The sequence below is a fragment of the Zalophus californianus genome, chromosome 1 (genome assembly GCF_009762305.2).
Source record: "Zalophus californianus isolate mZalCal1 chromosome 1, mZalCal1.pri.v2, whole genome shotgun sequence".
NCBI classification, from domain to species: Eukaryota; Metazoa; Chordata; class Mammalia; order Carnivora; family Otariidae; genus Zalophus; species Zalophus californianus.
In genome coordinates, this window is record NC_045595.1 from 32312403 (window position 1) to 32338739 (window position 26337).

The following is a 26337-nucleotide window of genomic DNA, read 5'->3' on the forward strand; positions in this document are numbered from 1 at the left end:
AAGTGAAAGGGTGTGTAGGTCAACAAAAGAAGCAATGTGTGAGGTTTCCTCTTACCTGCAGTGTGCTCCTATTTCCATCAAAACCTCTCTGGGCCTCAGGTTCATCACCTGCAGAATGGGAGAAAAAATATTTCTGTCCCTCCTGACTCTGAGATGTGAAGCAAATTAATGAGGTCACATTTTCTTAGTGCTTCGAACTTGTCAGAAGGCAGATCTTATGTGACCCCAAAGTAAGAGTACATATAAAAATGTGGCCCAGAAACTGCCCCCCTTGATATGATGCACATTAATATCCATTTAAGGTATTACAGCTTTATTACAGCAGCATAATGCTTCCAGAAGGAAAAAGAGATCGGTTTAAAAAAAAAAAAAAACCAGACGTTATCATTTTCCTTTTAAGTGGATCCTTCCTTTTCCTTAGTGGAAATCTTACAGTCTCCAAGGTTAAAAACATGATCAAAGCTGAAAGAAGCTTGGCGCTGAGGTAGTTCAGTTGGCAAAAATGGCCTTCGTGAGAGTATATGTACATTCTCTACTTAAAACATCCTTAAAACAAGCTTGCTGTTGGACGTATGCAAAAATGAGTTCACAAGAAGTTGAAATACCTTGGCCCCGTAAATAGTTATGACAGCTGATCCTAGTGCCAAATTCTGTTCCTGTGGACAAAGTTAGAACTTGAAAGATGTCACATTATTCCCCCAAAGCCAGCATTCCAAAAAATGGCTGAATCAACAATGGGGAAAGGAAGTGCTCTGCCTCTCACCTTGGACATACTTGTAGGACAAAGAAGATAAGTTAAGATAGGTACACAGAATAAATTTGCTTCTTCCTGATCACTTGAATCAGCAACTTTAGCATGGAAATAGAAGAAAACCGAATTTGCCACCAGTAGCTCCATTCGACTATATTTCTGGGCAGTGATGATGAGACTAACAGTAATGACTATTAGAACAAGATTTTTAGAACAGAACTCTTTCTGTCTCAATTTCAGTTGAGGTATCAATATGACTGATTCAAAATCACAAATGAATCATGGGACACTACATCAAAAACTAATGATGTACCACATGGTGACGATCATAACATAATAAAATTTTAAAAAACAAAATAACAAAGACAAATCTGCATACACAGATGTTTAATGAAAATGTCCTGTCAACTCATCCAGCACTCTTGCGCCTTTTTAAAAAAAATATTAGTTTTAAAAATATATTAGTTTCAGGTGTACAACATAATAATTTGTTATTTGTATACACTACAAAGTGATCACCACAGTAAATCTGGTTACCATCCTTCATCATCCACTGACTCCCTTTGTCCTTTATGCCAACCCCCCAGTTCCCTTCCCCTCGGATAACGACCAATCTGTTAGCTATATATCCATGAATTTTGGTTTTTTTAGATTAAATAAGTGACATCATATGGTATTTTCTCTTTCTTTGTCTGACTCATTTCACTTAGCATAATACCCTCCAGTTCCATCCATGTTGTCACAAATGGCCAGATTTCCTTCTTTTTTTATGGCTGAGTAGTATTCCATTATATATGTATATATGTATATATATACATCGTATCTTCTTTATTCATCCCTTAGACAATTAGGTTCTTCCCATATCTTGGCTATTGTAATCATGTAATTAATTGTAAATAATGCTTCAGTGAACGTAGGGGTGCATATCTCTTTTCAAATCAGTGCTTTCGTTTCTTCAGCGAAATATCCAGAAGTGGAGTAATAGGATCATATGGTAGATCTATTTTTAATTTCTTGAGGAACCTACATACTGTTTTCTCTAGTGGCGGCGCTAATTCATATTCCCACCAATGGGCCCGAGGGTCCTCTTTTCTCCACATCCTCACCAACACTTGTTATTTCTTTTCTTTTTGATACTAGCCATTCTGAACTGGTGTGAGCTGATATGTCACTGTGAGTGGCAGAGCTGGGATTTCGTGTACTGCGTGCCCAAATACATGCTGTTTTCATTGTATCCTGGGGGCCTTTTATCTCAGGAATGAAATGTTTGGTACTGGATTTGTGTCCAGAGCCCATGCAGCTCATGATGCCAGTGTTCAGCAGGCACTGTTGGGGTTAAGGAACAAGCATTCGGTCAGGTTCACTTAAGGGATGGGGGTCTACAGCAACGGCACACTTTGGCTTAGGTCACCCAGCAGTAGGATTCAAACTTGGGAGGAACTCAACCCGTATGTGGAATTGCTTCCCGGTAATAAATGTATGCTAGTCGGGGAAGTTACAGTCATTCAAATGACTCCACACATTCCTTAATGAGTCTTTGCAACAGCATGGAGAAGTAGGCAAGGAAATTATTGTCCTTATTTTTCAGATGAGTAAACACAGCCTCAGGTGTGCAAACTAGCACTCAATGAATATTTGTTAAATGAATAAATGAATGAATATACCCCATCCCTGATGTATGTGTAGGTGCATAGCCAGGCATTGGTCTATGATTATTTCATTTTTTCACTAGATTACAAACCACAGAGCTCCCATCTCTGTATCCAGTATTAGAAGCATAAGCCCTTGTACATAATGGATATCCTATTGGTGTTAGGGGAGAGTCTCTGATACCTTATAAGAGAAGAGTGTGATTCTAAGCAAATATTTTATAGTAAGTGGCATCTCAAAGGGACTCACTGCAGTTGAGGTATTCATTTCCTTCAGGGGACAGGCTTTGGGATGAAAAAGACCTGGATCTAAATCCTGTTGCTTTTACCTACTCAATTATTTTCCCATGTAGTTAGCAAATGTGGTTTTCCATCCTTCTCTGCCATTTATTAGCCATCTGCCTTTGTGCAATTTCGTGTTTTTTACCTGTAAAATGGGCATAAGGTTACTCTCACACAGCTTTACTTTGAGGACTGAATGAATAAAACTACCTGGTGTATAGTAGGTACTTGATAAATGGTAATTATTTTTATGTAAAGTGGCCAGCTGATGGTTTGATTTCCTGAAGTTCATTCTGATCTCCCTCCAGATCATAAAGTACAATGTTTAGTTCACAGGGAAGGAACTAGGTTCTCTTCCTCTATTCAGGCAAAAGGAAGCAAGCTCTGAGAACATGTGAATAAACTGTTTAGAGACTTCTCAGAACCATTTGGGGGCAATAGTTGAGACCAGCAGATGGTCTATAGAACAGACCAAATCAATGAATGTCCTGGGGGCACAAAATAACTATGTTTTTCAGTTCCTTATCCAAATCTGGAATTGGTAGCTTTATTTTTAAATTTCCGATCTTGCCCTTTCAACTAGGTCATTATTTAAAATATAGTACCCATATTAAACTAAGAGGATGACAGTTCATTTCCTCAGGTCCAAATTCAACCATTTTTGCTATTCTCATCTGAAACTGGTGATTGCCTTTGAAGGATGAAAGGATTGGGTGGTCAGAGAATAAGAGTGAGGGAAAGATTTTGAAAAAAAGTTTTGTCTGGACACATTTCCTTCCAAATAAACTGAGCTCACTAAATAAATTAAATCCCACTAAAGCACGATTTTCCAAATCATCAACTAACAAATCATGGGTACATGGGTACTTGATAAATGGTAATTATTTTTATGTAAAGTGGCCAGCTGATGGTTTGATTTCCTGAAGTTCATTCTGAGGCAAAATGATTTTACTCCATAGATGTAAATTGTGACTTGGCAAGCGAAAAACACAGTTTCTTTTAAAACAACTGATTAACACTTCCCTTGGAAATGTCTCAAATATCTTTCCTCTGAACAAGAGATTCTCCTTTAACCCAAAATTTCTTGGTGTCATCAGGTTCTTTGGTCTAAATTTGTTAGAAGTATAATCAGTCATTTGTAATTTATTTTCTCTTTCTTATTGCCCATCACTCCAGCAGGACTGTAGACAGCATCATTATTAGAGTATATAGGTCTCATTTTGCAGTCTGTTCCTTTTCTGCTCATTTTCTGTCGAGACGGTGTGCTCCTTGAGAAGGGATCTACTTCTCTTTATTTTTGTCCTATTGCCACCCCTTTACCTAGCACACAGTAGGCAAACCATAAATGCCCTTTGAAATGGAACTGAATGGCTTTGGTACTTCCTGCTGAGAAAGGCCAATCTTGCCAATTATTGGGTAGCAATAAATTCGGAGAGTGGGAAACAGAAGCGAGTGGTGTCATTTCATATGGGGTTAATTTGGACAGAGAGTAATGCATCTGGGAAATACACTTCCCACTAGTTGGAGATACTTGATTTTCTCTAGCTAGGTAGCCCAGTTAGAATCCTCCATGCTAATATTATTTGGTCACAGACCCCCCTTTATTTTCTTTAATGTCACATTCTGCTTTGAGTGTTTCATGCTACAAAACACATGGTTAGGGAGCCTGTGACAAATTGAAAGTTCTCCAGACTCTGCCTCTTCAATTTGTTCCATCTCTTCATATTGTTTTCGTGGTCACACGTCTCTGGCATGAACTGAAGCATCCCCCAGTTACGAAACACTTACAGCCCACAGGCTGCAGGGCAGGCATTTGCTTTAAGTCCAAACAAACAGAGATAGAACTTCTCTCTGGGCATTAGTCTTTACAGTAATAGCAGCATGTTACTCTCAGGGTAATCTCAATCTAAACAACCAATATTTAAAAAGACATAAACCTTTTCCATGGGAGCCTGGAAAGTCTGCAGGAGATCTCACATGGCCCTTCCCGACTGCTTCAGTTCTATCCTCCCCTCCGTTTTGGGTCACAATTGCTGTTCCTTTCCGAGAGCTGGCTCAGAAGATCACTTGGATTTGATCCTGCTGGCCTGATATTACATGCTTGGCCAGCCAGGACTTCCTGGCTCTGCTGCTGATGCTATACAGCAGGAGCAGGAGAATCTTGGCAAATCAGATACCCTATGCTTGGGCAATATACAGGGTTCACTGCAATAGCCATAGATCGATAACATGTTATATATTATGTAATCTAGGTACATGTATATTTCTATCTATCTATTAGATAGATCTAATCTAGATCTAGATCATCTCCTACATATCACAAGTCCAGGGGCCACCTTTCAGATTTTAGTTTTATTTGCAGCCTATGGAACGGTGTAGTGCACATGCCATATGATTATACCCAGCAGCCTGGCTGATAATCATCCAGCCTTCACTGAGCACTTACTATATTCTAGGCACTGTGCCAAGCACTTTCCATAAATGATCCCAGGAATTTTCATAACAACCTTATCCAGTTTCACTGTGTGTCTTTTATACATAGGAGAACTGAGGTTCAGAAATGACCTTGAGGAAGTTAGACTAAGATAACATATCAAGGAGCAAGTACAGTCTGCAGTGAGAATTATTAGTAAGCGTGCACGAGCTGTGATCCTCCATGACAGGACATTTCCTCCTAGGGGGGCATATCAGAACCTCCTCTCTGTGGGTAGGATGATGAAGAGGAAGGGGAGGTTATAAAAGCATAGTTAATATTGTAGCTTAACAGCAGGAAATTGAGAAAACAACTTACAATTTTTACAATACAACCATGGGAATGTCAACCTTGGTCAGTGTTGCCATGTGGTCAAGCATAGAAGATGGAGTCTATATTCTGGGTTTCTGTGACTCTTCATGGGGAGAGGAAGGGAGAGTTAAGCCCCATCCCCCAGCCAAGGTTGTGTTTCAGAAATTCTGGGGTTTGCTGCGGGATATTTAGGATTATCAAAAGGGGACATGGATTGTAAAAGGTTAAGAAACTCCCATCTACACCAATCAGATGAAATGCACATTCACCAAATTTCCACTATTTTAAAGTTATATTGACCCAGGAAAAGCTAGTTGTATTTTTATTCTGGTTTCCATTTTATAGGTTCAAGTCTCTGAGTAATGACTCACTCTTTCATTTTCCCCTCTGTAAAGTTCTGGCTGGGTTAAGCTGGGCATTGCACAGAATATACACATTCTTCGTGATCACTGTGAAAGTCAGACCTTAAAACTAGAGGATTTATAGTCCTAGAAGCAAAACCAGTACTGCAAGGCCAAACAAAGATTAGAAAAGAGGTATTTGGATTGAAAATAGCAATAAAATGCTTCTCTTGCCCTGTACATGGCTACCTAGGAATGTTTTTCCAAAATTCGAGATTAGAGATTAGAACAAGAAAATCATAGCTCCATAGAGTTGGGCCTTTGAGAATTATTTTTGACAAGTGCTGCTTTTATAGGTAGAAAATCAAGGCTCAGGTGGGGCTTACCTGAGGATGGAGAGAGAGAGAGAGAGAGGCTAAGCGGGACTTAGAACCAACTCATCCTGACTTTTAGCCCATCACATCACACTGCCTGCTAACAGATCTGAGCCCCTTCCTTACACTAGTACTGACCAAGAGATTGAATGTCTCCCTTTTACGCTTGTTGTATTGTTTTTTTAATGGATGTTATTTGGCAGATGACTTTTAAACTATGGTCTGAAGTTTATAGGAGATGCTGGAATGTTTTGTCTGTTTTGGATGCCCCAGGTAGTCCGTCCTTTCTTTTGGGAAATGATAGTCTCCAACCATAGTACGCTGACCCCTGGCCTGGAGCATGTCATGTGACCCATGCTAATGCAATCAGAGACTGTCCCTGAGACCTGTTTAAACTTGAAGTCTTTTCCTGCTCTGATCAAAGAACCAGTAGTGTGGAGCGCCTGTGTGTCTCAGTTGGTTTATCGCCTGACTCTTGATTTTGGCTCAGGTCTTGATCTCAGGGTCATGGGATCAAACCCCGCATCAGGCTGTGTGTACAGAGTCTGCTTGTCCCTCTCCCTCTGCTCCTCCCTTCACTCTATCTCTAAAATAAATACATAAAATCTTAAATATTAATTTAAAAAAAGAACCAGTAGTATATGAGCAGTGGGGCTGCCAGTTAGCATGAACTCCACTTTGTGGAGAAGCACAGTGGCAAAAACGAGAATGCAGCCAACCCTCAGTCCTCGAGTGTCTAAGTTCAAATGCTTGCTCTACCCCTTCTTGCATGACCCTAGAGCACTTACATCACTTCTATGAGCCTGAGTTTCCACATCTAAAAACAATACAGCGGTGAACATTCAGTTATATAATATATTAAAAATATGCTTGAGAGTGCCCGATATATCATAAATGCTGAATAACAACAACAAAAACAACAGAGGCGAATTAAGACTCTTGCTGTATTTATCTTTACATATTTTGAATACCTATCTTGCTGTCTTCTGCCTTATTTTGTTCCTGTCATTCTTGGCAAAGCTAATCCACAGCACTCAAAGTGGCTTATATAAAAGCTCAGCCTTGCTGCACATACTGGTTTTTTATAGTATGTAGTTGGGTAAACACAGTGAATAAAGTTTACTTTTGTTGGAGTACACTGGTGAGGGAGGCAGGGGATACCAGGGGTCATGGTTAGCCATAGTCAGCCATTTCAGCTTTATAGAAAAAGTAAGGATGACAGAGGGTAGAGAATGTTATTTACATTCTGGGTCTGTCTTCTATATTTTGAAGAGATTGTTGCTGGTGAATTTCTACTGTAGCTATATATATGGGTTCAGAAGTTCTTTCTGGTGGCACATTCAGACATTTTTTTCCCCAGCTACAGCTATGAAAGACAATTTCTGGGCTGAAAAAGTAGGTGTTGTTTTTCATTTAGTCAGTGATATTTATTAAGCACCTACTGCATGCCAGATACTCTCAAAGTAGCTGGAGACAGAGCAGTGATTAAATAGAGACATATTCCTAACATTTTTTTAAGTCTCTCTCTCTCTCTCTCTTTTTTTTTTACTGAGGTATAATTCACATAACACAAATTCAATCATTGAAAAGTGAAAAATTCATAGGCGTTTAGTACATTTACAATGTTGTACAAATTCTGTCAAGTTCCAAAACATTTTTATCACCTGAAAGGAAAACATACCTGTTAACAAGTTGCTCCCCACCTTCCTAAACCCTGCCCTCTGATAACCACCAATCTGTGTTCTGTCTCTATGGATTTTTCTATCTAAGTGGAATCATACAACATGTGACCTTTTGTGTCTGGCCTTTTTCACTCAGCATAAAGTTTTCAAGGTTGTCTATGTTGTAGCATGTTGGAGATTTCCCTTTTATAAGGCTGAATAACATTCAACTGAATGTACATACCACATTTTGTTTATCCATCCATCCGTTAATGGACATTTGGGCTATTTCTACATTTTGACAGTTATGGGTAGTGCTGCTATGGATATGGAGTTGTTTGAGTACTTGGAGTTGAGTATTTGTTTTCAATTCTACATGGAGTTGTTTGAGTACCTGTTTTCAGCTCTTCAGGGTATATACCTAGGAGTGGAGTTGTTGATCATATGAATAATTCTACATTTAACTTTTTGAGGAACGCCAGATTGTTTTCCAAATTGGCTGAACCACTTTAAATTCCCACCAGTAACGGATGAGGGTTTCAATTCCTCCACATTCTTGTCAACTCTTGTCATTTTCCATGTTTTCATTATAGCCATTATAGTCGGTGTGAAATGGTGCCTCACTGTGAATTTTGTTTGCATTTCTCTCATGACTAATGATGTGGAGCATCTTTTTGCGTACTTTTGGGTCATTTCTTCTTTGGTTATATCTTCTTTGGGGAAATGTCTGTTCATATAATTTGTCTGTTTCAAAATTGGTTTGTTGGCCTTTTTGTTGTTGAGTTATAAAGGCTCTTGATATATTTTGGATACTATACCCTTATGAGATACATGATTTGCAAGTATTTTACTCTATTCTGTAAGTTGTCTTTTTTTTCTTGGTAATTCCCTTTGATGCACAAAGATTTTTAATTTTAGGGAAGTCCAATTTATCTATTTTTTCTTTTGTTGCTGTGTCATATCTAAGAATTCATGTCCAAATCCAAGGTTATGAATATTTATCTCAATGTTTTCCTCTAAGAATTTTATGGTTTTAGCTGGTGTATTTAGGTCAATGATGCAGTTTCAGTTAATGTTTGTACATGGTGTGAAGTAGGGATCCAACTTCACTCATTTGCATGTGAATATCCAAATACCCTACCATTTTGGAGAAAGAAAACCTAACATCATGAACAAAATAAAAAATAAATAGACACTATCAGAGCCAAGAGGAATCTAAGGAGACATGATGACTAAATGTAATATGGTATCCTTGATGAGATCCTGGAAGCGAAAATGAACCCTAGGTTAAAACAAAGGAACTCTGAATACAGTATGAGTTTTAGTTAATAATAATACGTCACTCTTGCTTCACTAATTGTGACAAATGTACCATACTAAAATAAGATGCTAATAATAGGGGAAACTGGGTATGGTGTTTATAGAAATTCTCTGTTTTAGCTTCACATTTTTTTCTGTGCATCTAAAACTCTTCCAAAATAAAAAAGTTATTTTAAAAAAGTAAATTGATAACATCAAAAACAATTGCAATATCTAGGAATAAGCCTAATGAAAGGTGTTCAACAAAACTACAGTGAAAAACACTAACCACTACTGAGAGAGATGTATCATGTTCATTGATTGGTAGGCTTAGTATTGCTAAGATGTCACTTCTATCAGATTTGTTTATGGATTCAATGGCATCAAAATCCCAACAAATGTTTTTACAGAAATCGACAGGACGATTATAAATTTATACAGAAACGTAAATGATCTATAGTAGTCAAAACAATTTTGAAAAGGAACAAAGTTGGAAGAGTTACGCTATCTGTTTTCAAAGCTTATTATAAAGCTTCAGTAATCACAGTAATGTGGTATTGACAAATGTATTGACATATAGAGCAGTAGAAAAGAAGAGAGTCTAGAAACTGACACACACACCTATGGCCAATTGAATTTTGGAAAGGTATGAAGTAATTAAATGGGAAAGAAAGGTTGTTTTTAATAAATGATGTAGGAACAACTGAACATTCATATTAAAAATGAATATTGATGTCTACTCAGGCCATAAATCAAAATTAATTCAAAATAGATTTTAGTTTTAAGTGTAAAAGCCAAACTATAATATTTCTAAAATAAAATACAGGAGAAAAATTCTGCAACTTTGGGGTGGGCAAAGATCTCTTAGACTACACACATGTGAAGGAAAAGATAAATTGGATTTTATCAAAATTAAAACTTTTTGTTCGTCAAAGGACACCTATAGGAAAACCAAAAGGCAGGGCACAGATTGGGGTATAATACTATCAATACCTGAATCTGACAATCCGACGGAGCTTTTGTCTTCAAAATATTTAATTCAGAATATATAAAGTGCTCTTAAACTCAATAATTAAATGACAAGCAATTCAATTAAAAATTGGCAAAAGACTTAAAAAGGCACTTTGGAAAGGGAGATATACAGTTAATATACACATGAAAAGACATTTAATATCATATTAGTCTTCAGGAGACTGCACATCAAAGCACAGTGGAATGCAACTTTACAGCAACAGGATAGCTAAAATTAAAGTGACTAATAATACCAAGTATTGGTGAGCATATGGAGCTGCAGAAGCTCTCATACATTGCAGAGAGTTGTGTAAAATGGTACAACTTTTTCGGAAAACATTTTGGCAGTTTTTTGTGAAGTTAAACAAATACCATATAATTCAGTAATTTCACTCTTAGGCATTTATCCAAGAGAAATGGAAATATATGCCCACAAAAAGAATCAGACATGAATGTCACAACAGCTTTATTCATAGTAGGCAATAACTGGAAACAACTCAAATGCCCAGCAAAACATGAATGGCTAAGCATACTGGGTATATTTATAAAATGTTCTATAAAAAGGTTTAGCATAAAATATAAACAGGTGTATTTATAAAATGAAAATTTATAAAACAATACTGAGCGATAAAGGGGAATAAACTATGCATACTCACAACATGGATTAATCTCAAAAGAAACTGAGTGAAAGAAAACAAACACGAAAGAGAACATACTGTGTGATTTTTTTTTTCAAGTTCTAGAATAGGCAAACCTAAAGTATAGCAACAGATTTCAGACCAGCTTTTGCACTGGTGTATGGCTGGAAGCGCTAATACCTTCTTGAATACCTTGCCCCAGGCACCTCGGTCACCTGACCCTACTACTGGCCCTGAGAACCATTCATACTGGTCCTATGAAATAAGTCCATTGAGAAGTGGGTTTGTGTCTGTGACGTGGTTTGAAGACCTCCTACTCTCCTCATCTAGTTTATTGTTCATTATCCTGAGTCAAAATTTTATAACAAATAACAGTGAAAAAGTTTTGATTGGGATTTTATCTTGAAAAATATAACATAACTCAAGGATGGAAAGTACATCATAGGGAATATAGTCAATAGTACTGAAATAATGTGACAGATGGTAACTACACTTATGGTGGCAAGCACAGTAAAGTGTATAGAATTATCAAATTACTGTGTCATACACCCGAAGCTAATGTAATGTTTGCCCAAAACACAGATAAGGTGTGTCTTTTGTAAATGAACAAAACTACAATATAACTTATGAAACAATCTTATTTTATGTTTAAGATATTTGAGGTCGTACTTCCAACTATGATAGTCCTAGAACAATCAAAGAAAAATTAGTGCTGTTACTTGTGTGCGCATGTGTGTGTGTGTGTAATTCCTTAAAAATTGAGCTATACTGGACAGCTATGTGCAAAAGAATAAAACTGTGCCACTTTCTTACACCATTCACAAAAATAAACTCAAAATGGATCAAAGACCTAAATGTAAGACCTGAAACCGTAAAATTCATAAAAGAGAACATAGGCAGTAAACTCTTGGACATCAGCCTTAGCAATATTTTTCTGCACTCGTCTCCTTGGGCAAGGGAAATAATAGCAAAAATAAACAGTTGGAACTATATCACACTAAAAAACTTTTGCAGAGCAAAGGAAATCATCACCAAAACAAAAAGGCAAGTTACAGAGAAGACATTTGTAAATGATATATTTGATAAGAGGTTAATATCCAAGATATGTAAAGAATTCATATAATTCAACATCAAAAATAATAGTAATAATAATAGTAATAATCTGATTTAAAAATGGGCAAATCTGAATAGACATTTTTCCAAAGAAGACATACAGATCACAAACAGACACATGAAAAGATGTTCAACATCTGACAGTAGTCAGAATGGCTCGTATGAAAAAGGCAAGAAATAAGAAGTGTTGATGAGGATGTGGAAAAAAGGGAACCCTTGTGGACTATTGCTTGGAAGATAAATTGGTGCAGGTGCTATGGAAAACAGTATGGAGGTTCCTCAGAAAGCTAAAAATAGAAATACCATATGATCCAGTAATTCTATTTCTGGGTATTAACCAAAAAAAAAAAAAAAAGAAGAAGAAGAAGAAGAAATGAAAACACTAATTCAAAAAGATATATGCAACCTTATGTTCATCACAGCATTATTTACAATACCCAAGAAATGAAAGCAATCCAGTATCTATCAATAGATAAATGGATAAAGAAGACATCATACACACACACACACACACACACACACATATACACAAAATGGAATATTACTCAGCCATAAAAAGAATGAAATCTTACCATTTATAACAACTTGGATGGACCTAGAAGGTATTATGCTAAGTAAAATAAGTCAGACAGAGAAAGAAATATACCATATAATTTTATTTATATTTGGAGTCTAAAAAAACAAATGAACAAGCAAAACAGAAACAGACTCATAAATACAGAGAACAAGCTGGTGATTCCCAGGAGGATAAAGGGGATGAAGGCATAGGCAAAAAAGCTGAAGGGGATTAAGAGGTACAAACTTCCAATTATAAAATAAATAAGTAACGGGAATGAACAATACAGCATCAGAAATATAGTTAATAATATTGTAACAACTTTCTATGGTGATAGACGGCAATTACACTTATTGTGGTGAGCATTTCATCATGTATAGAACTGTCCAATCACTATGCTGTGCACCTGAAACTATCAGTGTATGTCAACTGTACTTCAAAAAAAATTGAGCTTTAAGACACTGTTAATTTTACTTTTGCATTGCAGTCATAAAGATCAATTTGCAATGATATACATGGTCTTTATACATTTTTCTCAAGGATCGCTCCCTAAGTTTTGATGTTAAAGTCATTTTCTTTTAAAGCATCTATAGTGTTACCTCACTTGCTTATGTTCTGTTCTTTTGTCACTAATTCTGCCATATCCCTATCTGTCATTGCCTTTGGGGATGATTAAAGCAAGTATGCTCAGTTTATAAGATCCCACATATTTTGCAAGATTTGTAATTTTACTTTACCATTTGTTTTCATTGTTTTTGCACTGTATTTTGGGGATTTTAAAAACAGCTAACAACCTATGAGATACTGACTAGCAAATACTATTGACACAACAAGAAGAGAGAAGCTAAAATTAAGTGAGAGGGTTGTTTGAGGGAAGGCTAGCTTTTAAAGAGATTGGTTCTTTCAGGGACACAGATAATAAATACTAAGATAACAGGGACTTCCCATACTTGGAGCATAGTTCCCTGAAACAAGTTGTTCTGAAATTAAAGTGCTTTGTCTCAATAAATGGTCCTGGGATGAATTCCTACCCGTATGAAAAAGTAAAATTGAATCCCTACTTCACTCCAAACACTAACATAAACAGCAGATAGATTAAAGATAGAAATTAAAAGAAAAACTTTAAGATGATTAGGAAAAAAATGCAGGAGAATATTTTTATGACATTCAGATGGGGAAGGATTTCCCAAATAAGATAAAAGGCACAAAGCAAAAGAGAAAAGATTGATGAATATGTCCACATTAAAAAATACATGAGTTCATCAAAATAAATAAAAAGAAAAATTGTAATTAGAAATAATTTAAAATTCATGTAATAACAAAAATAAAAATCTAGATGACATACAGAATTTATATAGATCATTAAGAAGAAACTAATCATTAAATAGAAAAATTTGCGTGAGTGAAAACACTAGTAACTCAGCTTCTGAAAGTGTTCAACAACTCATGTAAAATATGGAAAATGCAAATTAAAAGATATTATAAGATATTGCTACTTCTGACAATAGCATATTAGCTTATTTTAGACAATTTCTCCTCTGATAGTAATTAGACAAGCTTGACAAAAAAAAAATTTTTTTTTTTAAAGACTTTATCCATCTATGTGAGAGAGTGAGAATGAGCATGAGCGGAGGGGAGAGACAGAGGCAGAGGGAGAAGCAGGCTCCCCACTGAGCAGGGAGACTGATGCAGGGTTCAATTCAAGGGTCCCAAGACCATGACTTGAGCCAAAGGCAGATGCTTAACCGACTGAGCCACCCAGGCACCCCTTGACAAAATTTCTTTAAAAATTTCTTGGAAAGCATTAACAAGACAATACCGATACAGTAAGAACTTGCAATTCTAGGATTTGAGAGAGGGTGGAATCCCAAAAAGGTGGGCCTGTAACCTGAACTGCTTTTCTCCTTAGGGAATTTGCTATTATTAAAGGGCCTCAAGTTATTTCCAGTTTTCAGTATCAATGTTTAGCACTCAAACAAAAATAATGAGACACACAAAAAGACAAGAATTGACTAATAACTAATAGGAAATAACAAATAGCAGAAACAGACCCATAATATATCCAGATATTTTTGCTATCAGACATGGATATTAAAGTAATCAAGATTAACATGTTAAAATATTAAATAATGAGGTGGAGAATTTTGGTGGAAAACTCAATATTATACAAAGGGATCAACTGGAAATCAGAGAATTTTAAAACACAGTAACTGAATTTAAGAACCCAAATCAATGGGCTTAAGAGAAGATTAGATACTGAAGGTTAGAAAAGAGAATTAATAAAGGGGCAGATGGGCCAGAAGAAAATATCCAGAATGGAGAGGTATCATTTTCCAAGGTATTTTTGAGGCCAGAATAATCTTAATACCAAAAACTTACAAGGATATTATAGGAAAGTAAACCTACAAGTCAATCTTTCCCATGAAAATAGATTTTTAAAAATATGATTAAGTCACTTTTAAAACCTATAGTGTCATATTTAAGCAAAATGTCAAATTTTTATCTTTGAGATTGAGAGTAAAATAATTTTGGCTATTATTGTCATTTCTATTTAATGATATATCGGTGATCCTACCTTTTATATGTTTTGGAGTATTTGTGTATATACTTTTTTCAAATCAATGACAAATAGAGAAAGTGGGCAAAAGTGTTAATTGCTACTTGATAAAATAATACATGAAGCAACCTACAAACTTTTGCAAAAGTGCTCATCTTCACTCATCATCAGGTAAATGGAAATTAAAAGTAGAGTATGATACACAGTCACCAGAATGGTTACTCTCATACACTGCTGTGCAAATGCAAACTGTAGAACAACCTTGGCTATAATCATCTGGCAGAATCTACAAAAAATCGGCAGATGTGATATGCATCTTAAGATCCAGTAATACTCAACACAAAAACATGCTTAAAAAAACATGCAAGCATGTCATTAAACAAATACTAGAAATAACTTAAATGTTGAAATACAGAATTATAAATAAATTGGGTAGGTACATACAGTAGAAAACTATACAACAAACAGTAATGAATTATTGCTACACATGATGGAAATTAATCTTATAAGCATAATATTAAACAAAGGAATCCAGATACAAAAACATGTGTTGTAGGATACCATTTCTAAGTAGCTTTGTTTGCAAAAGCAAAAATCTAAAGACAATCCAAATATCCACAAACAGGAAAATGTGAATAAAAGTCCACAAATAGTGAAAATGAATGAACTAGCATTTCATGCACAAAAAGATTAAATGAAAAAAGCAAGGCTTAGAAGATAGTAAACTAACTAATATATTGTTTAGAGATTCACATACATGTAGTAAAACTATGAGGGGGAAAAAGGGAATGATGAATACAAAATTCAAAATAGTACTTTCCTTTTATAAAATGTAAGCTCGGCAAGTCAGGGCTTTTTGTCATTGTTTTATTAAATTTTATTTTTTTAAAGATTGTATTTATTTATTTGTCAGAGGGAGAGAGAGAGGGAATAAGCAGGGGAAGTGGCAGGGAGAGGGAAAGGGAGAAGCAGACTCCCCGCTGAACAGGGAGCCTGACATGGGGCTCGATCCCAGGACCCTGGGATCACGACCCAAGCTGAAGATAGACGCTTAACAGACTGAGCCACCCAGGTGCCCCGTTTTTTTATTTTAATGTTTTTCAGTGACTAGAACAGTGCTTGACACATAATGGTCATGCAAAAAATATTTTTCAATAAATAAATCAATGAGGAGAGAGAGGAATGATATGCGGAGTTGCAATAGGACTGGCGAAGTTCTGTTACTCAGCCTGGATGATGGGTACTTAGAGGTGTGTGACATGGTACTCCCCATCCTACATGTATGTGAATATGTAGTCTTCTGGATTATGAAATATACTATAAAATACTTTAAAATTTAAAAATACACTACTGAATTTTCATATTGAGAAACATTGCCAAATAAGGTATAAAACAGACTTCCTCACTGCATCACGCAGGCCCAAATTATTCCTGGGGCTGCCTTGGCCCTCATGGGAAGTGGATATGGGAGTGCTAGGTATGCTAGGTATAGGGTGGGTGAGAGGCACAGGAAGAGCCTCAGGTTGGTTGACTCCATATTTTAGGTAAAAAGCACATTAAAAATTAACATTTTACATTATGCTTGTATATCAAAGTGGCCATGTTGATATGACTTGCTTTGTGCCTGTGTGAGAGCTAAGGAATGAAAAAGCAAAAGAGATAGGTAGGTCTGTTTGTGGGGGCGGGGAGATTTTTAAGTCATAGAGGGCTTTTTAAGAAGGAGGAGCATTTAATTTTTCTTTCTTTCCTTTCTTTAGCTCCAAAGAGATTTTTTTTGCAATATATGCAAAACTCTCTTTCAGATGAGTCAGTAAAAATTACCTATACACAAAGTATCAAGGCATCCCCAAAACACAGTCTTAGAAAAGGAGGAAATGGCCCATGTGACCACGTGAGGCAGCCTGCCAAAAATACCGTTTCCCCACAACCGTGGGGATCAACTGGAGATCAATCCCATTCTTTAGTTTCCTTTACATTTTTTTTCTATTTTGGTCTTTCAAAAACAAGCCATCTGTTTAAACAACTCAGAGGGTAAATGTTCTTATTAATGTGCCTGTTTCCACAAAGCATTTCAGTTCATTCCAGCAAGTGCTGGCTGAGTGCCTAGGCCCTTATGGAAATGTAGATAGTAGTTTCTAGTTCCCAGAGAGCTCAAATACAGAGTAAAACCTCCACCACAACCTATTTTATAAGCTAAGAAACTGAGTAATTTCATGTTATCCAGAAGTCTACTTTGATACTGTTGAATGTCATGTGTATGGTACGTTATCAACCTTTATTCATTAGGATACCTTAAAGATACTATAAAGATAAGTTACCAACTTCAATAAGATATTTTGTCACAAGCACACATAATCTACAAAGAATTAGTATCAAAATATGTTAAAATGCCTAGAAATCAATACAGATAACACAATCCAACAGAAAAGTGGGCAAAAACCAAGAATAAGCATTTTCAGAGAAAACACATGTACAATAGATGCATGAAGAAATGTTCAGTATTATTAATAATCAGGGAAATGCAATTCAAGATTACACGAGATAGCATTTTACTGGTATTTGAGTGACCAAAATGAAAAAGGTCGACAATACCAAGTACTGGAGAGGATTTGGGTCCATAGGATTTCATACATATGGGTAGGAGTGTAAATTGGTGCCATTTCATTGAATTCTAGTTTGGCCTTATCCTACTCCAGTGAAATGCTTGCAATGTCCAATACGTGACATGCACTCTAATACTCAGAGCATGGCTGTGCACAATGGCAAAAGCGGGGAGACAACCCAAATGCCTGTCAGTGGGCGAATGGATGCTTAAACTGTGGCAGATTCATCAGAGGAACATAATGTAGCAGTCAAACCAAATGAACTGCAGCAACATACAGCAATACGATAAACATGACTCTTATCAGAATGACATTAGGTGAAAAAAGTCCCCAAATATTGTGTTCGCATGGTATCCCTTTTACAAAGTTCAAAACAACCAGTGTAAGAAAAATAAGTTTAGAAACACAGAGCCAATTAAACTATTCAAATAGAAAGCAAGAGAACAGTGATGATAGCATGCAGGGTCAGGTGGAAGGATGTAGAACAGAATGAGTTTACCATTTGGGTAAATGTCAGCTACTATGACTTTTGCTTTGCATAGTGAATTTGGAGATGCTTGTTATGATATAAAGGAGCAAAATAAATATAAGTGGGTCCACACATGGACTCGTGATGACTGTGTCATGGAACAAGGATCACAGTTAATCCACTTCTGTGCATCCAGTGTCCATAATAGAGAAAACAAACACCATTTGTTATAAAGAGAAGATCAACGTTAAAAATGTGGAACAATATTTAAGTTTTAAAAAGAACATCTTTACACTGCTTCACGTTGTCCTTTGTTCCACCAGGGCTATACACAGTATGGAAACCACTGCCTCGATACACAACAGTGAACAAGAAACTGTTTCTGCTCTCAAGGAATTCATAGTTGGTGAAAAAGGTAAGTAAGGGGGTAATTATAGAATTAACTAAATGAGAGGATAATCATGAAGTACGAGAGCAGAGGGCAGAGGGCATGAAACTAGCCCGCACATGGGTGAAGTCACCCTAAAAGGATGTAAAATCTAACTTTGGACTTGAAAGGGCAGGATATTTCAGGCAGAGAAATCCTATGTGTGAGGGGCTGCAGGTGGGACAACTGAGTTGTTGAAAGTTGTTCCACTTGGACCAAAGCAGGGAAATGGGGGTGGGTGGGGGGAGGGTGGGGTGAAGAAGAGAGAAGTCCACAGGGGCCTTATCATGAGGGGCCTTGTAAGCTGTATGACAAACATGGGGCTTCATCTCAAGAACCACAGGAAGCCATCAAAGAGTTTAATCCAGGGAGTGAAGAGACTAGACTTTGTGCTTCATCAACAGCAGGACTGGAGGCAGACAGGTCAGTGAGATTAAGCTAAGGTTGAGGCCGCTGTCCAGGTGGGCCATGGACAGGACTGGAAGGACTGGAAGGAATGACACTTGGGTTGGAGAGAAGTAGGCAGATTAAGGAGTTACTGAGGAGGTAGAAGTAGAACTCAAGTTTGGATTGCAGATAGGGACCGAATAAGAGTTGTTTGGGCGACTCAAGAATCATTTCCCCTCTGGGGAGCTGGGAAGATGGTGGCCCCAGAGGCTGAGACCTGAGAAGATGGGAGGAAGCATATGAACATCTCGCCCAGTGCGTTAGTTCACGGTGTCTCGCAAACCTTTTCAGATGAAACGGACTTTTCTCCAACAAAGCGTGGCTCTTGAGTTCTAGAAATTACAGGGATCCTCTTGTTTCCAAACACCTGGACGGATTTGTTAAAAGACACCGTCTCAAGGTTCCATGGGAGGAATCTTTAAATGAAGCTTCCCCAAATCCATGACCTGACATTAAAAAAAGCTGCTTCACTTTATTTTTAAGTGATTCTTGGATTAATTACTTGCACAGCATGAGGTTTAGGAGTATTGCTCAACATTTGTGCCACTGACCTCCAGTTTATAAAATGAGGTCAGAGTGCCTCTGAGATTATTTTTCCTTCTTTTTTAAAAGCAGCACAATTACCGAAGCTTGGCTATACTGGGCAGCAGCTAAATAATAAAACCTTTAGCTTCAGGCACAACATAGAACAATGACACATATTCTTTCCTTTCATATGGTGGGCCATAAACATGTGAAGGCAGCAGCATTAATTTCCTATAGAATGATTGCCAGGATGAAATTTTCTGATCAGTGGTAAAATAGGCATGCCGGGACCTATGGCTTGTAAGAGTCCTGTGATATGGCCAATTCTGTGGTCATTTTCATAGACAATTCCCCCAGAAACCTTTAAAGCAAGACAGCCATAGGAGTGATGCATTGCCAGGCTGCAAGAAATACTGGCCCATTACGAGCAGATCAGTCCCTGAACTGTTACTGTTAATATTTGGCTTTGGGGAGAGGAGTCAATAAAAATCCATGTTCATGGTACTTTATATACCCAGTGCAGGCAGAGGGAAGGCTAAGGGAAGTAAAAATAGTGTACATAGCACATAATAAGGATCATTAACATCAGTTACCAGTTCTAACACTGCCAATGTGTGTGTTTATGTGGATGGTAATATAGCAAAGTAGTTAGCAGAATGGATGTTGGTGTCCAAGAGATTGAAGTCAAATCCTGGCTTTGCCAAATAGGAAGCAACGGGACTGAAAAAATTATTTAAACTCTAAATCGCAGTTTCCTCATTGATACAATGGGACAATATGCTGCTTCCTTGGCGAATTAACACATGCTAAGAATCTAGATCACTGCTTGATGTATCATAAGCATTCAACAAATGGAGAAATGTAAGTAAAGCAACATAAATGTATACTAATGATCCATAGCAAGCTAGCATCTGAGATTAGACCTAGATGCCTAGAATAACTAAAATATTATAAAATACTTAAATTCATGGATAGTTGATTTTTTAGCATGGTCTGTAGGAAACATAGTATCATATTCCATTGACTCCTAAGATGTGCATTTTTAAATATTTAAATGAGGGGCATTGGCTGTGCCTGCACATACATATCAAAGTTCCAGAAAAAGATGATAGCAGTTTGGAAGAAGAATCCAGATCCAATAATGGAGCATTCTTTTAAGAAATGCTACATCATCAATCCTCTCATTGACATGGAATATGACAATGCGGAAAAATACAAACGCTGACGACCTTCATCTACAAAGCAATTCAGAAGAGCTAGACTCTAGAAAAACACCTCCTTCCATTTATTTGTTTTTCCTTTCTGTTCTATCTTTGTACAACAGTAATGTTAGGTACAAGTGTATGTCTAATGGGGTCTGTTTATTACATAGAGCACTTTCAAATCAATATAAAGTAAAATTTCTGGTATTAAAGCTCTGTGCCTTGGTGTCAACTGTCTTTGTTGTCCTGGCATACAGATAATGGAACACCTTACAACTGACGACAACTTAGCTTTACTGAAATACAACAAACAAGAAAGTATGATGAGTTAAGAGAATTCTGAGTTGATGAAGGCCAACCTATCTGGATTCAAATCTTAGTTCCTCTATTTCCAGTTATGTTATCTATGGGCAAATGACCATCCTTTCTGAGCCTCTGTAAAATGACAGTTTTACCTAAACCATTAGGCCAATTCTATGGATTTAACAAAATAATATATACGAAGTGTTTAATACCATACCGTGTAAGTACGGCAAGAGTGTGATAAATGATTACTATATTGTTATTATGGTAATTAATAATCTATCATTCTATATAAGAAGTCAAACTACTTCCGGTTATTTTTCACAGCACGTAACAGAAAGCCACGCGTTATAGCTACTCTTCACCCACATAAAACAAAAATACACATTTACATGTATTAACATAAGCTCTAAATTAAGCTCCTGTATTTTGGTTTAAGCATAATCTAAAAACAAATGAATGTTCACCGGTTACATTTATAATGGTCTGATTTAAAATGTAATTTAAGTGCTCTACTCAAAAGGTTAAGTTGGGGTCGAGGGCAACGCAAAGACAGGTGGCCATCATCTAGCTGAAACTGATGAACAGGAGGAATATGTGATTGCTGATTGAAAAGTCAGGCCATGTATACTAAGAATACATAGACTGAAAACATCATTGTCATCAACAGGGGTAGTGCAAATGCAAGGCTTTAACAACTGAGAGCCTTAAAGGCAGATACATTGAGACTTGCAATCGAACTGCTACATATATGGACAATTAAGAAAAATGCTCTAGGGGGAAGAGTAGTAGGTAGTCCTTCATTTAACAGTAAATGAGGAGATAGGGTGTTATAGATGCAGATGCCTATCTGAAGGTCCTCCCTGATTCTCAAACTTAAGATTCCTGTTAGAGAAAAAAATAATTGTCGTTCTCTGGTGCTGACTTAAGTATTATAATGGTACTTAAATGTCTACATGTAAAACTAGATATAAGGAATTATAATGTCCAAGAGAATCAGGGGGAAAAAAAAAGCCAAACAAAGCCAAAACAATGAAAATTGACTGCATTTGTTCAATGTCGTTGAAGTTGTTTTGCTGAAACCCACTAACTGCTTGCAATTTGAGTAGGGTATTGACGGAACAAAGATTCCTTTGAGTTCAGCCTGCCAGAAACACCAAGCTGGTTGTGATGAGCCATTTACTTGTCACCGTTCTCTATTCGCACTACTGCAAAGCTTTATCCCTCACTTGACATGCATTTATTAAGTCTGCCTGTATTCTCTTCTCATTGGCCTCTAAGAAATACATGGTTGCAATGCAATCATAAACTCAGCTGCAAATAAGGACGGCGTGGTTATCTACTACTTTGTAACGGGCACCACAAAACTCGGTGGCTTGAAACAGCAATAATCACCTACCTCTCCTGCTTTCTTTGGGCCAGGAACCCAGGAGTGGCTCAGCTGGATAGTTCTGGCTTGGGGCCTTTCATGAGGTTATAGTCAGCTGGTGGCTGAGGCCAGGGTCCTGTCAAAGTCTTCGTCACTCACCTGCCTGCTGGCGGGACTAGGAGGCCTTGAATAGTTGGGATTCCACCAGCAGTCTCTATAAAGTCTCTCCATTTGGTCGCTATAGCGTGGCAGGGTCACAAAAGCTGGATTTCTTATATGATGACTCAGGGCTTCCCATATGCACGCCCCAAGACAGAGAGCCAGGTGGAAGCCATAACACCTTTTCTAACCTAGCCTTGGAAGTCATGCAAGGTCACTTTGTCTCACATCATTCATTAGAAGCAAGTCACTAAGTCCTGCCTGCATTTTAAGGGAAGGGAAATGATTCCACTTGCTGAAGGGAGGGGTGTTAGAGAATTTGAAATATATTGTAAAGCCTCCAGATAGTGAAATCATATGGCTCCATTCAGTTTTTAAATGTTCATCTGCATGAGTCAGCATATGCTTACATCTCTTTACTAATCTCATAGGGAATTCACAGAACCCCAAGGAAGAGTAAGCCAACTCTCATTGGTCTGTGGACCTCAATCTGAGGAAAATTCAGTTATGCACCAATTACAATAACATGGAATGGAAGTTTCCTTAAATCACAGTGTAGGAGAGAATGCACTTAAATAAACAGGAAGAGAAGATGAACTGGAAAGTGTTTTGTGAGTTGGTGAAGCTAAAGAACTTGATGTATTCATGGATGACTTTAGGTCTTTTTTTTTTTTTACATTTTTTTTTATTATTATGTTATGTTAATCACCATACATTACATCAGGAAACTAACTGAGGGTTGCTGGAGTGGTAGGGGGTGGGAGGGATGGGGTGGCTGGGTGACTTTAGGTCTTTTAAAGTGCCTTTCCCACATATTCAAAGGATGGTTGAAGGGCCCACTCCGTAAATAGCTAGGGTTTCATACCAACATCGTGCAATGTTCTTCCATTATTCAGTGAATATCCACTGCTAACACACTCCTCTACGTATGGGGAAATGTTAGTAAGAGTAATGCACACTCATTTCTCATGGGTATTAGGGTTTAGTGGGGAAGACAAGCTTTAAGAAAATAATTATAAATGCAATAAATGCTAAAAAAGGGAAATCATAAAGTGCCGTGGGAATGCTAACTTAGTCTGGAGGAGAGGGCTGGAATAGGGAATGACAAGTAAGCCAACATCCACAGAATAAGGTGAAGGAGAGGTGGCTAAGGAATTTTCAGGCCTTTCCTATATTTGCTTTCGACCAGGGTGTATCTCTTGCTTCAGACATCATACAAGAAAGTTGTGGCTACCACTGAAGCAGATTTCTGGTCCATAAAAGAATGTTCTTGATGAATATGCCTAACAATTCATAATTAAGGATTATTTGGTCATATGTAAATCCTGGTAAGGCATAACAGGAGAACAGATATTTAAATAGCTTAAGTCAATTCTCTGCAAACCATCATCCCATGAAGACCAGTCATTGTCTGATGGTTTGCAGATGGGCTAGTAGCACATGGTTGGCTGACTCATCCTGGGCATTCTGTACATCAGGGCTTCCCTTCCACTAGCAATGGTTTCTCCATCTCTGCAGCTGAGGAGTCAGAAAGAATGGCTTACCTCCCATTGTCTTCAAAAGGAGCTGGGGCAGCTGTCTCTGCAGCAGGCAAGCTTTGTTTTCCTTATATTTCCACTTGTTGTCAGTAGGGCTCTCATGACTTGAGGGATGGCTCTGCCAACTTATAAAGAAATAAGAAAGGTGAGAGAGGTGGGGGCAAGACCCTTCTTACCTCTGACAATTCAGATGCTCTGAACTTCCTCTCTGTGGGGAGTGAACGTTTTAACCCACACCTGGAAGAAGATGACAAGACCTCCTCAGAGTCCCCAAATGCTGGGGCAGAACTTTCTCCTCTGTTGTCCTGCGCATGGTTGGCTTGATTAGCTTTCATCTATCTCTTATATTTGAGACAACACTGTTATCCCAAATGACTGAGATGCAGCCTGCAATCCATTCATTAATTTCCTATTATCTGGGGGGAGAAGAGTATGTGTGCTGGCTTTGGTGTTAAGGAAGTGTTCATACTAAAAATATTTAACTGAGGGAAGGGATTGACTAATCAGAATGGAAACTGGCCAAAGGGGATAGATACTAGCCCTTTAATTTCTTAGTTGTGGGGAGGTCCAGGAGTCCTAAGGAAAGAGATAGATAGTCTCAGGATGGTTGTCATTTGCCAAGTGGTATGCACATATTTTAGAATAACTGGTACATCTATAATGGTGGTGTGCGTTGAATAACTTGATGTGTGCTGTTTTGTATACATATCCTAAAATAACAAGGCATGCACTGCAAAAGAATTGGGGCATCAAGGCTAGATTTCTGTGTCTGGTTATCTTGCTCTGTGGCTTTGGGGAAGTCACTTCTCTCCCTCAGCCTCAGGTTTTCCATCAGGCTAAATGATGTTTAAGCCTCCTTCCGTCATAACATTCATTTCTACAATTCTATAGTCATGATCCAGGCACTATTTTTATTTTTAACACGCAACATTGTGTTATGATGGAGAGCCTGCCCGCTACTTGGGTCTGAATCCTGCTCAGTGATCCAGGGCAGGTTCACTAAATTTTCTAAAGTCAAATTTCTTCAACTGTTAAAATGAGGATTACAATAGGATCTACCACACAGGGTTGTGATGAGGGTTCAAAGGGACAACACAAGAAGAGTATTTAGCACTGTGTGTGGAACAGCTATACTCAATTGATGTGAGTTCTTATTCTCATGGCTAGAGTCAGCTGAAGAGCCACAGAGCATTCTTTTTCATCCTTCAAATCCATCCATGGATTTCAAGGTTATGTTTCAAGTCCAAGTTACCCTAGCTCTTGAGCCCACTCCTAGTGTTAATGGCACATTGAATGTGAGGGGGAAGGTGGCATGGGGCCATGTCTTCAGAACGTGTGCCAGGCATGGCCAAGGGCCCATTCTCTGATGTCTCAATCTGTTCAGCAGGACTCTGCCACGTGCCAACTTTTCCTAAGCCACAAAAAGATTTAGAGTTTGTGGTGAAGTGAGATATTCAACAAAGGAGAATTCTGCCTTTTGTTGGAATTTGGAAATGGAAATTCAAGGTCTCTTCATTTCAGATGTTATCCTTGTCCATCTGGAGGCGTGAAGAGCCTGAAAGATGTGGGGGAGGCTATGGGCAGAACATATCCCAGTTAGAATTTTCCTATTAAATTTTAATATGAAGGATATGGACATATGAACAGGAGTGGCTCAGAATTTTTCATTAAGCATAAAAATGAATACAGTGGTCATATATTGGGAGTCTATCATCTATCTATCTATCTATCTATCTATCTATCTATCTATCTACCTACCTACATCTATAGAATTGGTTATAAGGTAGTTGAAATCCTGGGTATTCAGTTGCCCATTTCGTTGAAGGGTCCAGGAAATGGGTTGAGCTTGGGCTTGGCTGATTCAAGTCACTCAAATATTTTTACCAGGACTTGTTCTTTCTCTATCTTTCAGTTCAGTTTTCTTCTATTTTGGCTTTTTTCCCAAGGATATTATTCCCAAGTGGTGGCGAAGAAGTTGACTAGTAACCCTAGACTTTCATTTTACCCATTTCTCAACCCTAGCAAAAAAAGAATACTTCTTTCCAAATCAAGCAGCAAAATCCCAGGTGGGAATCCCATAGGTCCAGCTTGAGTTATACATCTTTCTCTGAATTTCACTGAGGCCAAGGGAAAACAATGCTAACTGGCTGGGCCCAGGCCTCAGACCATCCCTTCGAGCCAAAAGGAAGTATTAAAATCAAACTTCACACACCAAAATTAAGAGGAAGTTTGGTTGATCCGAAGAAAATTGGAGTGTTTTTCCCCCCACAAAGAAGGC